Consider the following 275-nt stretch of genomic DNA (forward strand, 5'->3'; position numbering starts at 1 on the left):
TTCCTTTTTTTTTTTGTTGTGTTTTGATGGATTCATTTATTGTTTTTAAAGCTGAAAACAAACAAATCAAAAAGACAAGGATGATACAAGGTCCACACAACTAATTAAGTGATGGGCCTGGTTAAGGTATGAGTAAAAAACATTAAGATTTAGACTAAAAAACTCACACCCATAAATGAATGAATACCATTATTGGATTCGACAGTCATTTATCGCCGCTGCTCTTCGGAGAGATATAAATAGTTGTTCCGGCCTCGCTCGATTTGCACCCCTAT

The sequence above is a fragment of the Arachis ipaensis genome, chromosome B06 (assembly GCF_000816755.2).
Source record: "Arachis ipaensis cultivar K30076 chromosome B06, Araip1.1, whole genome shotgun sequence".
Classification (NCBI taxonomy): domain Eukaryota; kingdom Viridiplantae; phylum Streptophyta; class Magnoliopsida; order Fabales; family Fabaceae; genus Arachis; species Arachis ipaensis.